Below are 14,148 nucleotides of genomic sequence, written 5' to 3' on the forward strand. Positions count from 1 at the left end.
TCAGTTACGTGGTATAAAATAGAGATATTTTAAGAAAATGTAAATGTATAGGCCTCTTGAGCTCTATCCACCAACTCCCAGGTTAAGAATTCCAGTTCTAATGGACATTGCAACAGGAAGGTAAAGCAAGGCAGATTCCAGAAACATTTCAGACCACATGACTCAGATTTCCACCCAGCATCTCCACCTGACCTCTTCGAGATCGTCTACTGAGTTTCCCCATCGTTCATTCAGACCTGACCTCAGAAATCCCCCCTTGCTTTTCCACGAACACGATCCTGCCTCAGGGCCTTTGCACTTGCTGATCTCCCTTCCTGAATGGGGAGAGGAGCTGCCCTCAGATTTCTAACATAGCCACTTCTGTCACCACCTTGAGATTTTGGCTTCAATGTGTCACCTTCTCAGTTAAACTCCCTGACTTCATATTTAGAATTGCAATCTGTGCTAGGAGAATTACGTGCAGCATGCCTCGAACTGGCCTAAGCTATTCTGTTGAAATAAGAAACGCATCCGTAAGGCACTGACTCCTGGCCAAGGCACGAAACCTATTAGTTAATAGTGCTGCTGTGTGACCGCGGGTTCGAGAACTTTGGAGCAGTTCATACGAGCTTGTCAGCATTATTTATTGATAATAGTGAGATTGATAACCTGTACCGGGTCAGAGTGAGACCCTCAGAGGTCTCTGATGGTAAGGCTGGTTACAGAGCAGAAATATCCACACATAACCAGCAAAATATAAAAACCTCCAGGCAGGACTCCGGTTGGACTTCCCTGGTTTCCAGGGGTACCGTGTGCACATATCCATGGCCCCTGATCGGAAAGCAAGAATGAATCCTGCCACAGCCCTTCAGATGGAGGACGACACAGCCCCAGCCCGGACTTCTCCAGATCCCTTTGCTATCTGACATACTATATATTTTACTTATTGATTTTGTTTATCACATGACCATATCTGTTATGACTTTGCAGATTATTTTTTTTATTGTCCTCCCACTGGTCTAATTGTTTCTTTGTTGCTGTATCTCTGGACCATAGCAGACCTTCTGCATTTGTTATTTGATGAATAAATAAGTGCAGAAAGAGGCGGAGGAGAAATATCACTTAGAGTTCAAGGCTGTTTTGACCCAGCTCGGAGGCTAGAAATCAATACACAGAAGCTTAGCAAGATGGACAATGATAAAGAGTGTGTTCACCTGCTGATTTATGCTCAAGTCAGTTATCATAAGGGACAGAGATGTTAACTGACAGTTGGCTGCAAAGAAATTGACGTATCTAATCTCCATTGACTCAAAGACCCAAAACTAATGTCCACGAAGGGCCACAAGTGGCTAAGAACTTGTCTTTCTGACAGTTCCTCCAGCCTCTGAAGGCGATCAGAGTCACCCAGATGGGGCATCTCTTTTGGTTTCCCTAATCCCTCAGAAGTTTCTGTGTTTCAGGGACTTTGCTCTAGGGGCAGGACGATGAACTCGGGTGGGAGTTGGCAAACACCACCAGGCTCGTCAGTCAGAGGCCTCAGCCACAAAGTTTGGGGACCTAACAGTTTGAGGAGGAGCCATTTCGATGGGCCACTGATACTGAGGTTTGGCTTCTTATTCCTGGCGACATCAATTTGTAAATCCCTCGGTCTTTCTGGGCTCCCCTATGGACTGCTGATCTGGAAAACACAACTTAACTTTGAGTGCTGTTTAGCTGAACAATGACAAAGTCCCTTCTTGGTCTAGAGCATCGGAGGAGTTTTTTTTTTTTTAATTTTTTTTAATGTCTATTTATTTTTGAGAGAGAGAGCACAAGTGGGGGAGAGGCAGAGACAGAGAAAGAGGGAGACACAGAATCCGAAGGAGGCTGCAGGCTCTGAGCTGTCAGCACAGAGCCTGCGACGCAGGGCTTGAACCCACAAACCACGATATCATGACCCGAGCCGAAGTCGGACGCTTAACCCACTGAGCCACCCAGGAGCGAGTTTTCTTAAACACAGGGTCTGCCCTTCGTCTCCGCTCCCCACCCCAAATGGAATTCTAAGTCATCAGGTCTGATGTGGGAAACCAGCATGTCTAGAACTTCTGTGTGTGATTTTACAGTTAGGGACTACCTTCTCTAAATTGTAGTATAAAGAATTAATGAATTCAAAACGGATGTGTGATTTTAATGGGCAAATTGTATTCACTTCTTTTGAATTATAGAGGAAACCTTTTTTATGTTCATTTTTCTCTCAAGGCATCTGTTTTTAATTTTTAATGTCTACCCAGTTTTATTGAGATATAATTGGCATATCAACACCGCATAGGTTTCAGGGGTACAACGTAAGGATTTGATATATGAACCGTGCATCGCGTCACATAGTTAAGTTCCTTTTCCTGTGATGAGAATTTTTACAATCTATTCTCTTAGCAACTTTCCAATACACAACACTGTATTATTAACTATTATTAACTACCACGCTGTACGTTACATTTTTGAGCGTCAAGGTGGTGGCATCTTTTCAAAGAAGACTGTGCGGTTTGCTCTGGGCTTGGTGGGTTTGCTGACATCTTGTTTCTACCTTTCATTTATTGTCCTATTGTTTGAACTTCCAGAAGGAGAGTAAAGAGGAATGTCGGCTTGCTTTTGAGTTGGTCTGGAAGAAGCTGGTGCCTGGTTGTTATTCGTAAGTTGTTGGGGAGGCAAAGAAGCGGGTAGGTGACATATGATTTGCTCAAGAGTGAAATGGTCAAGGGGCGCCTGGGTGGCTCAGCCAGTTAAGTGTCTGATTTCAGCTCAGGTCATGATCTCACAGTTCGGATCCTCTGTCTCCCTCTCTCTCTGTCCCTTCCCCACTTGCACTCTGTCTCTCTCTCTCAAAAATAAACATTTTTTTTTTAAAAGAGTCAATTATCGGCAAAGCTGGAGAGAAAAGAAAGATCTTCTGCCCGGTGGGTCCCCCTGTGCTCCCATACGAAGCTCTAACAACTCTGTACCGCCACAGTGAAAAACTGTAGCGGGAGGCCACGTACAATTTTAGAGTAGCCAAATGAATCTGCATCATTAGACAGCTTCTCCTCCGTTTGCGTTTAAGCCACAAAGGTGAGGCACAGTTAAAAGGGACACTCTCAGGACATATCCCCTTAACTCTCCTCTCCAACAGATAGTCTCCTGAGGCAGTCAGCAGGAGCCAGCTTCGTCGTATACAGTCTAACCATTCCTACAAATGCTCAAAGCTGATTGTGCACGTCTGTTCCCAACTCTGCATTCAATGGCATCAGGCCAGTGGCCTGAAATTGGCCGCAGTGGGTGTCTATCTACCCCAGACATTGGTAAACACTGCAAATCCGATGTCTGATTTTTTTTTTTTCTGGAGACCTGAATGTTAAAGATTTACCAGCATAGCACTTATCAAAAGCCATTGTCCATGTCAAGGTAGACAAAGGAGAAATGTCATTATGTTGCCTCCAATAGTCGGGCGAGATGTTTGCTGAAGGGGGTCCTCTACATGGAGAGCAACCAAATATCAAATTTTGTCCTAATCGTCCATATCAGGGGACAAGAAGCCCCTTCCTTAATTCCTGAGCCATTCTTTACATGACTAATGCTAATTCGGAGAAGCTCATTATTCCCTGACTTTCTACTCAAAGGGGGACCTCTGCCCCACTAGGACAAACCTAAGAAGATGAAAGGTTTCCAGAAGAAAGTCATTTGTTTTGATGACTTCGTCCAGCATAGCGCAGCTGGAAGTCTCACATCAAACTAAAGTCTTTCTCCCTTCAGAGTAGCTAGCTGTCTCTCGTCCTGACCCAGAGGGGAAATCACACGAGACACAAAAATTCACAGCCCAAGGAAAGCTATCTGCCAGTCTCATTTAACCACCAATTTGGCATCACCAGCACAGCTGCCTTCGGTCCACAGTTGATTGAACCAAAGACAGAGAATTGCTTATTCATTAATCAGACGGGAAGTGGTCGTCATTAACCGGGCACGGCAAAGAGTGAACACTTAGAGCCTTGGAACCCAAGACATCAGTATTCCCACTGGTGGAAATCCTTCCAAATCTCTGTAGCTGGTCCTAGTACACATATTTGCTTCTTCCTCCCTTCTGCTGCTAAATTTCCAAACAGCAGAGTGCATTTTCACTAAACCCAATGAACAAACTAAGCGACTGGATCAGAAAAGCATTACTGAGCCAAAGGGCACAACAGGGCCAGTTTCCATCCGTAACCGTCAGTAGCTGGGGGCTGTGAAGGAATTTTTGTTCAAGTTTTTTTTTGTTCTCCATTACCCACAGTTTGACAGGTCCAGAGCGTAACTGATAAGACCACGTATGAAATACATTTCTACGAACACCACGGTTAATGTGAGTTCTGGAAAATGCAGGGAGGGAAACAGCCAAGGTGACGCTCTAGTTAATAAAAAAATCTTCCAAGGAAGCCATTTGCACTTCAAATGCTTCACTCTTAGCTTTGTCTGAGAGACTCCCGAGGCTATCTTTGGATGCCAAATAACCCCAATGGCTCTTGCCATGTCAGTCCTTCCTTCAGTTGGGTTCCTGCTGTCAGTGGTCTTCCCAAGAGCCAAGACTGACTTGCATTTGCGCCACACCGTGTGTATCCTTTCTCCTTATGGCAAAGGGCATAGAGCATTACTGGCCTGGGAAGCACATCTTACCTGAAGTCCTAGAAGAAACAAGACAACGGACCCACTTAGGACCGAGAACATGGCCCTTTGATTGTTTCGGTAACCATTTGGTTCCAAGGAATACAATCTACTCAAGATTTAGTTTACATGAAAGAATGAAAAGATCTCATGGAAGAGGAAGCTGTATAGAGTCCAGGTTCCAAGAAGAGCCGAAGTTTAAAAAAAATAGTTTCAAGAAGCTTAACAATAGGCATACGTGAATACTTACTCTGCTGTCCCACAGGTCGATTGTCTCAGGTAACCATTCTGAGTCTTTGTATTGCTTGATTCAAATTTTCCAGAGAAGGAATGTGAGTGCCTGAAACAAAATCAGTGGGGTCAAAATGGATGACCGGGTGACCCAGAGCAGACTGAAACTGAAAGGAACAGAAGGATTTGACATTTGTGTGGCACAAGAAGTTACCGGGATATTAATGGTGCTTACCTCTCAATGTAAGGTTAATGCTTTTCATGGCTAATTCTAGTTCAGGGGTCAGCACACCTTTTCTGTGAAGGACCAGATAGTAAATAGTTTAGGCTGGGGTGCCTGGGTGGCTTCATCGGTTAAGCATAGGACTCTTGATGTCAGCTCATGTCATGATCTCACGGTCCCTGAGTTTGAGCCCCATGTCGGGCTCTGAGCTGATGCAGAGAGAATCCTGTGCTTGGGATTCTCTCTCTTCCTTTCTCTGTCCCTTTCCTGCTCACGTGTGCGCGCTCTCTCTCTCTCAAAATAAATAAACTTTAAAAAATAAATGAATAAATAAATAATTTAGGCTTTTGCATGCCTTAGGGTATCTGGCCCAACTACTCAACTCTGATTTAGTGCCAAAGCCAACATAAGTAACATGTAAATGAATGGGTGTAGCTATGTTTCAATAAGCTTTTACTTATTAAAACAGGAAGCAAGATGGGTTGGGTCTGCTAATCATTGTTTGCCAACCTCTGCCTTAGATCATTTCTCTTCCTTCTCCCTCAAGCCTCTAGCTCCTTCTAAGTGTATCCCACCAGAAGACACGAGCCACCACCTCTTCTGCTTATGGTCATCAACAAATGCCTGGGTTTTAGACCTGGCTCTGTCTTCCTCACGAGCTTTCATGCTTGTCATTGTTCTTGGAAATATTCCACTCCTGCAGAAGAGAATTCACTCTACAGTCTCATTTCTCTGTCCCTTGCAGCCTCTACTTCCAATGATCTTTTCCTTAGCCCATTCACTGTCTCCTAGAGCCTGTCTTCTCCAATAACCAAACTACCTCCAAAATCTTGATTTGGGGACTTTCACTAACAACAATCCCTCCTGCTCTAACCCATTGACTCTAGATACAAATAATTCTCTGAGTCCCTGAGGTCACTGGGACTTCCAGTCCACTGGCCCTCCCAGTTTTTCACTGTCCACCAGCCATGCCCTCCAGTGTCCCCCCACCCTACCCTGCCCAGTTTAGGCAGCAACCATCCCCTTGTTTACTCCCCTTCAGTCCCTTGATGGTCTTGTCCTTCTTTCCCAGTTTTGCACCCATGCACTGGGTGTGGCTGGAGGAAAAACACAACCGTGACCACAGATCTCAAGTGAGTACTCCACTGCCTAACAATCCTACCACGTTTCTCTCGTATGGTTAACTTCTCCACTATTAGAGATGACTGCTTTCCATCTTTTCCATCCCCTAACAACCAAAGTCACCTCCTCCTGCTCACTCTTCCTGCTTCATTGGGAAAAGAGAAACCACCCAAGCCCATACTTCCCAGAGTCCATGGCCATTTATGATGTGGGCTTGAAGGCTGGGGTTCCCTAAAAGCAGGCACCTTCTGTGTCAAGTGTCTGAGTTCTTGGTTTGTGTTTCTGAAACACACACAGCTTTCTAGGAAAATCATGCTGGGAAGGCTGGAAGGGAGAGAGCACTTGGAGACCTAGGGTGGAGTTTGCTCACACAAGGAGACATGAATTCCCCAAGACTGGGGTGCCTGGGTGGCTCAGTCGGTGGGGCGTCCAACTCTTGATTTCAGCTCAGGTCATGATCTCATGGTTTGTGGGATGGAGCCCCGTGCACTGTCAGGGTGGAGCCTGCTTCGGATTCTCTCTTTCTCTCTGTCCCTTCCCTGCTCTGACGTGCACACTCTCCCTCTCTCAAAATAAATAAACAAACTTTTCAAATGAATGAATGAACAAATAAATACATTTACTTCCCAAGACTAAAAGGGGACTGTGGGTTTGGGGCAGGTGCCGGAAGCAGGTGCCCATGTCTTCTTCCCACACAACGGCATTGAGCGCTGCTACAGGCACTCTCTATGGAGGCTAGGTCCTGGGCACTACGACTCTCAGCCTCAGCCCGGGCATTAAGTTACGTGGTTGCCTCCGAGCCTCCCGTCACCAAGGAACCACATGAGTCTGGACAACAAACATCATCAGAGACCACCTCGTCTAAGACCAGGAGGCCCTCTTTGCATGTACTGGGCAACATAAGACCCTTGAGATCTCTGTTTAACTCCTCAGTGGGGTTCATAGTATGGCTAAGTTGAATTTCCAGCCAGGATGATACCCACCAATTAAATCCACTTTAGACAACGAAAATAAACGGGATGTTCCTTAGATCATAAATTGAAGAGTAAACCACACACCCACTCCATCTGATTCTGTACAGTGCAACTCACAGGAAGAAATTTCCACCGGTGGTCTTCCGAAGCGCATTCTGATTTAAGTAAAAGGCACAGAATGCGAATTAGATGAAAAGTAGGGTAATACCATCCCCAGTTTCCATGGTCATAGCCCAACATTTACAATGTAAATACTTAGGCTTCCAACAGCAGTATCTTCTAAGCCAATGAAGCTTAAACACCTAAAACATCACATTAAAATTCCCACACAGGCCTGTGGAACCACCCGATTTCACTGTACTCCAAAAAACCCCCAAGCTTTCAAAAGAGTATAGAAAGTTGAAAAATCTCTTATCACCAGAAGTGAGCAAAGAGGCCTTGGGTGGGGAGGAAAGTGAGCGGAAATCAATTTTACTCGCTTCGGCCTCACGATGGATTTTGCAAAGCAAAGGGGAGAAAATCAATCTTGTCAAATCAGTGAGCATTTATACACTTGAAGGAGTCTAAAGGTCTTGGAGGGTGTATTAGGCAGGAGGACATTCTCCATCACGTCATGGAGAATACGGCATGAAGGTTGGACCCTTTTCTGTACTGGAAGGATCGTGCCAAGGATGAGCATGGCTCCCTTATTCCAGTCCCAAACTAAGACACAGGAAGTCCTATGGGTGCCTATTCTTGACTCACCAGAACATGCTTCCAGATTACATTAACAGAAGGCCCCCTTACCCTACCTCTGATTTGAATGCGTCTATCATTTGGGGGTCACTGAGCCATCTGATAAGACAAACCTCCTATGGCTGCAGAGTACGTCCATGCTTTGGTGAGTAGGGGCTGGTCACTCCCGGTGACGTCACCAGGGAATCAGACAGGAAACCAGAGGATGGAAGGTGGGCCTTGAGCAGAAGGCAGAGCAGAGGGCTCCCGTCTGTCTCGGCTTCACTCTCCTACATGTGGAGGAGACATCACAGACGAGTGCTAAGGGGAAGCCAGGAGAGGTAAGGGAGCCGTGTCCTCTGCCCGAGGGGAGGCGGCCAGGGTCTAGGCCAGGAGGTGGACCTGTGGCAAACTTAGCTGCATCGTGTAAGCATGTTACTTGGTCTCCCTTTCGGTGTTTGTCAACTTTAGTGAAGACTCCCGGAAAACAGCCTGGATGAAACTGTCCTTCCTCGTCTTAAGTCCAGTTGGGCAGCTGTAACAAAAACACCACAGACTGGAAGCAACACGGCCCGGCCTCCTGGTTTGGAGGTGGGCCACCTACTCCCCGTATGTTCACGTGGCAGAAGGGGCGAGAGCTCTCCGAGGTCTCTTTTCTGAGAGCACTGACCCCACCATGAGGGCTCCACCACACTGTAATTCCAATGTAATACCATCCCCCTGGGGGGTAGGATTTCAACATCTGATCAACACACATGTGGGGGGGGGGGGAGGACACAAACATTCCGTCCATAACACACCTAGATTTACAGAAGAGTCACGAAAGCCAGCCTAAGAGAGAACGGCACACCCCCACCTCACCCCTCTGGCAGGTTCCAAAGGGAGTGGGGTCAAGGCTGAGAAATCCCACTTCTTGGCCCCACCTGGACCTTCCTTTGTCATTCCCAAACTCATCGATCTAGGCTTGATGCGACCAAAGGACTATGTGGTCCCCGACAGAACTGTGTGACCTTCGGGAAGTGACTTGACTGCTCTGGGGCCCTTTCCTTAGCTGTAAAATGGACATAGTAACAAACCCGTATCAAAGACTTATTGTAGGTATTATGCAATGTTTGTGAAAATCTGAGAGCCATGCCTGGACATGGAGTAAGCAGTATATACACGTTTGATTAAATAACAAAAGTGAGGGGCGCCCGGGTGGCTCAGTCGGTTGAGCGTCCAATTTCGGCTCAGGTCACGATCTCGCGGTCCGTGAGTTCGAGCGCCGCATCGGGCTCTGGGCTGACGGCTCGGAGCCTGGAGCCTGTTTCCGGTTCTGTGTCTCCCTCTCTCTCTGCCCCTTCCCCATTTGCGCTCTGTCTCTCTCTGCCTTTTAAAACTGAATAAATGTTAAAAAAAATTTTTTTAATAGAAAAATAACAAAAATGATCATTATTATGCTGTTATACATTGGACTTTAGGCACATCAACAGAAAACTGATGGCAATTAGCCATTAGCAGGTGTCATAGGCAGAATTCTCCTATGTGTCCCAAGATTCTGGGTCCCTGCTATACACACTCCTTCTGCCAGTTATTCAATTAAACACTAACCTGGGTGGTCATTTGAAGGAATTTTGCAGCGGTGACTAAGGTCCCCAATCAGGAGATTATCTAGGTAGGCCTGACTTAACCAGGAGAACCCTCCAGAAGCAGAGTCCCCTCCAGCTGGCTGCGGCATAGGAGCCGGGGACATGCATGCCATTTGGCCCGGAAGAAATCCAGGGTAGATGCCGTGACATTCCTAGGGAGGGGCCCATACGGCAAGGAACTGTGGGAGATCTCTAGATGCCGACAACAGTTCTCAGCTCACAGCTAGCAGGGAAACAAGGCCCTGAGTCCTACAACCGCAAGGAACTGAATTCTGTTAACGACCAGTGATCTTGGAGAAAGAGCCCCACGCCCCAGATGAGACTGTACCCTGGGTCAATACCTTGATTCCAGCCCTGTGAGACCCTGAGCAGAGAATCCAGCCACACTGTCCCTGGACTTCTGACCTTCAGAAACTATGAGATCACAACCTTGTATTGCTTTAGGCCACTAAGTTTGTGATAATTTATTGTGCGGCAATAGAACACTAACATAGCACAAAAAGAAAAAAAAAAACAAATTACATACAACTAACAAATGAGCAGTTAGGCGATTTTGTTCAAAGCCCAGGCACTCCCCTCCACCCTGCCACATTACAGATAGATTTTTGACAATGACAAAGGTAGTACAAAATGCCCTCAGTTCAGAAAAAAAGAAACGTCATCGGCCACGCCAAACGTTCTGTACTTACCAGCGTCCCTGGCGGGGAAGGCTGGGCTGCCTGACCCAAAAGCGGCAAGTCTGGGGCCTCCCGGGCTGGTTCATAGGGTCAGTGAAAGGGTTGGGTGATGTCCAGCCTAACCTGGCACAGCCACCTACCGGTGTGCCCAGACCTTTGACCTACACTCAGTTCCACTTCAAAGACCTGCCAGAAATTGGCAGGGAGTTTTAGGACCCAGGGATCAGAGCTCTGAGATTTATTGAGGCAGATAGAAGGCAAAGAGCGAATGGTTAAGAGCTCTGGTCTCGCTCTCGGCATTGAACTCTGGTATCACCACCTTCTGTGTGAGATTTTGTAAATTCCTTAACCCCTCTGTGCCCCCACCTGTCAAGTGGGGATAAGAGTTGTGAGGGTTTGAAGTAAGGCTTAGAAATCGCGGATACAGAAGACAATGGGGGAGGGGAAGAAAAAAAAAAGAAAGAGAGGGAGGGAGCTAAAACATAAGAGACTCTTAAAAACTGAGAACAAACTGAGGGTTGAGGGGGGGTGGGAGGGAGGGGAGGGTGGGTGAGGGGCATTGAGGAGGGCACCTGTTGGGATGAGCACTGGGTGTTGTATGGAAACCAATTTGACAATAAATTTCATATTAAAAAAAAAAAGAAATCACGGATACCTAAGGCCTAGCCATTAGCAAGCCCTCTAAAATGGGAGGTGGTATTTAATTGCTTTTAGTGTTGCCTGGGTCTTATACCCGAGCCCTAATCTGAAGCTTTCATATCATTAATGCCCAACACCCGTTCTCCACAGCAGACAGCTGAGCACATCTCGGTCCCTTGTTTCTGAGCCCCGAGTGTCTGCTTAATGACTAACCACTCCAACCTGGTACACGGAGTACCAGACTGTGTCAATCAACCCCAGCACAAACCCAGAGTAAATCAATTGTCCTTCCCTGCCTTCCCCTTCCTGCTTGCTTTTTTCATTAGAACTAGAATGAAACTGACACTAGGAGACGGGGCTACAATAAAGATGTGTTAAGTCTGCCCTCTACAACCAGACGCAGTAATTACCGTTTTTATGTTTTTATGTCTTAAATGTGTATTTATTTAGTCTTGAGAGAGAGCGAGTGAGTGGGGGATTGGGGCAGGGAGAGAGGGAGACAGAGAATCCCAAGCAGACTCCGCACTGTCTGTGCAGAGCCTGACCCGGGGCTCGGACCCGGGAACTGTGAAATCATGACCTGAGCGGAGATCGAGAGTTGGACACTTAACCGACTGAGCCACCCGGGTACCCCAATAATAACTATTTTTAAAAGATGGTTTCATGAGGCTAAAAATTTACATCCCTCATTCATGAAGGGGAGGGGGGAGTCTATTGAATGTCACCGAACCAGCTTTGATGATAGAATTTACGTGGTTGTCCCATATTGTGATAAAGTGTTCAGAGGTATATACCACTTATACATATAACCACATCTAGACTCATAAAAATAGACTTTCTATTTAAATCGAATCTCCTTTCTGAGCATTGCTAAGTGAGGTAATTTGAAATCTTCCCAAATTGCACGAGTGTGGTATTTTTCCCATTTGTGGAGATGACCATCTATTATATGGATTTGCAAATTGGTTAATTGTCTGGAAGATTTAAGAAGAAAAATGCTGTTCTAGTAATTCTGTACAGTCCTGTACTCAGAGGATTTGGCTGAGGGAAGATTAACATAAGCAAGAATCTGCCCAATACATTTTAAATGAGAAAGCAGGCTATTTTTTAAGCCAATGTTTTCAAAAAGAAAACTATAGCAAAGCACCTACAGTTCCTTACCCCTAACAGGTGATTCCCCCGACTAGAGTGTTAAGATCCAGAAAATCAATGTAATATCTTGGCCTGTCTCCTTCACTGTGGCTACCCTGGGGTCTCGAATAGTGCCTGACAGACACAGGCCCTAAATATTTCCCGAATAAATGAATTAACGAAATTACGTGAATTAGCAAGGGGCAGGATGCTGGCCAAAGTCTGTCTGAATTCTGAGCAGTTATAAACGTCAACACGATCAGATCAAGAAGGCAAAACAAAAGAGCAGGGAAGTGAGGATCTGTAAAGTCACATGTGCCTTTTTGGGTCCACTGGGAGGGAAGAAGGAAATGCAGTGTCAATGGAATCTATCACTACAAAGTTTTTGTTCCTGAATGGAAATTTCCAGAGCCTGTGTTGTAAACCTTCTTACAATGGGCCATTTATTAAGGAGCAAGCCTTCTGCTTAAGCGACTATGTGCCAGCGGCGCCACCTGCTGGGTAGCTAGCTGGGCATTTTAGAACAATATTCTAGAGGGGTTTTTTTTCTTTATTTTTTTCAGAAAGCAAATTGAATTTAGAACCACAGAAATTACATCGGACATATCTTTAGAGATAATCTAGGCCCTGTGTCATCTTACAGGTAAGGATTTGCCTTAAGTAGGTACAACATTTTCTTTCTTTCTGTTGGTACAATGGAGCCCCAAATCTCTCTCTCCGGGAGAAGACACGCTACAGCCATCCATACTGAATTGTATCACGGGTCTCATGTAAATCAGAAACCGAAAGGCAGTTACAATCCAGTCGTGAAGCATCTAAGAGTGCTGTCCAATGGAAATCTCTGCAACCATGGGGTAGAACTTTCTGCAGTGATCTATATCCGTGTGTGCTGTCCAATACAGTAGCGTACGAAACACCTGATGCGTGACCAGTGACACCGAGGATTGGGTTTTTATCTGATTTTCATTAACTTACCTTAAAAAAATAGCCACCTATGGCGAGTGTGGTTTTTCTCAACCCTGGCGCTGTTTACATTTTGCACTGGATCATTCTCTGCTGTGGGGGTTGTCCTGTGCACCGTAGGCTACTTTCACAACGGCCCTGGCCTCTACCTACTGGATGCCAGCAGGACGGCCACAGAGGCGGGACGACCAAAAAAGTTGCCAGACATGCCCCAGAAATGTCCCCTAGTGGGCAAGACCACGCCCTGTTGAGAACCACTGGGGCTAATGGCTACTGTATTGGACAGCATGGTTCTAGAATATGCCTAACATGTACGTGCCACACTTTGAGAAAAAGAAATGGCCCCTACGCTGTGGTACAGCAGTCGTGGTTTTGTCATAAGAGGGAAGCTTTAGAAAGAAAAGTCAGGGGCACCTGGGTGGCTCGGTTAAGCGTCCAACTTTGGCTCAGGTCGTGATCTCACGGTTAGTGAGTTCGAGGCCCATGTCGGGCTGTCTGCAGTCAGCACAGAACCTGCTTCAGACTCTCTGTCCCCCCACCCTGTCCCTCTCCTGCTGGTTCTCTCTCTCTCTCTCTCTCTCTCTCTCAAATCAAATAAACAAACTTGGGGGCGCCTGGGTGGCTCAGTCGGTTAAGCATCCGACTCTTACTTTCGGCTCAGGTCGTGATCTCACGGTTCCTGAGTTCGAGCCGCACGCTGGGCTCTGTGCTGATGGTGCGGGGCCTGCTTGGGAATCTGTCTCTCTCTCTGCCCTTTCCCTGCTTGCATGCTCTCTCTCTCTCTCTCTCTCTCTCAAAATAGATAAAACTTAAGAAATGAATACATAAATAAACGTAAAAAAATGTTTTGTTCATCTGAAAACAAATTTTTTTTAAAAGTCAGGTGTAGACAAAGAAATCTCTTTCTTCTTCTCCTCCTTCCCACGCAACAGGGACGGAGCCAAGACAGCAGTGGCAACAACTTCTGCCTCAGACGAAAGTCCCCAGGTTAGCCTCCGAAAAGCCATCCCGGCGTCTGGCTTCCTCGAACCCACTGTGAGTCAGCAGACAAGCTGACCTCCCCGAGTCTCTGCGTCTTACCTGCAGAAGGGGAGGGGGGGGTACCCACCTGGCAGGGCTGCTGTGAGGGCTGAATTAGCGCATTAAGCGGTCCTAGCTCAGTGCTCGGCCGCAGTCGAGGTTCAAACGACAGCTGTTCTTTTGGCCACCCTCTCCGGGGG

The sequence above is a fragment of the Prionailurus bengalensis genome, chromosome X (genome assembly GCF_016509475.1).
Source record: "Prionailurus bengalensis isolate Pbe53 chromosome X, Fcat_Pben_1.1_paternal_pri, whole genome shotgun sequence".
Taxonomy (NCBI): domain Eukaryota; kingdom Metazoa; phylum Chordata; class Mammalia; order Carnivora; family Felidae; genus Prionailurus; species Prionailurus bengalensis.